A 651-nucleotide genomic window follows, 5' to 3' on the forward strand; every position below is an offset into this window, starting at 1 on the left:
ATTAGCCGGCACATATCGGGGCCGGTGCATAGCTCTGACGTCACTGGACGTGTGGTACCTTTGGGCAGCAGAACAGTTGGCCGAAAAGTGCAACTGGCTCAACTGTCACCTGTTCAGTTGTCACCTGTTCAAGTGTATTTGGCTGAGCTGTGCTGCGTCATCTATGATCGGTTCTACTGTTCTGACTCAGCTGTCACTGGGCAAGTTGTCCTGGCTCGGTTCCCCACTGCCTCGGTTTGTCCGCGGGTCAGCTGCCGCAGGTTCAGTTGCCCTGGTTTCGTTGGTCTTGATCAGTTCGTCACTGGTCTGGTCGGCACTGGTTCAATCGTCATCAGCCGACGACCGCAGTTCATTTCGGAGGGAGGTGACGTTTCGGGGCTTAGAGTGATGCCATGAGTGAGGGGGGGGGAGTATGTATTGTGTACTGTTTCCTTGAACAATACGGATCAACATCGCAGTTTGTTTTGACTTTGCTCCGAACCATTCCGCAAGTTGGTGATCGGCTGGCAACGTGCCCGGCCAGTTGAAAGAAACGACGAGGGCAGTAGATTTCGGCTGTGCCGCATGTTCACCAGCCAACACTTATCTACGTACGCACTTATATGATATGTCAACTGTTACAGCACAAATATCAAACGCACGCATCTGCAC

This window comes from Pollicipes pollicipes, unplaced genomic scaffold, assembly GCF_011947565.3.
Source record: "Pollicipes pollicipes isolate AB1234 unplaced genomic scaffold, Ppol_2.1 Scaffold_6686;HRSCAF=7923_pilon_pilon_pilon, whole genome shotgun sequence".
Lineage (NCBI taxonomy): Eukaryota > Metazoa > Arthropoda > Thecostraca > Pollicipedomorpha > Pollicipedidae > Pollicipes > Pollicipes pollicipes.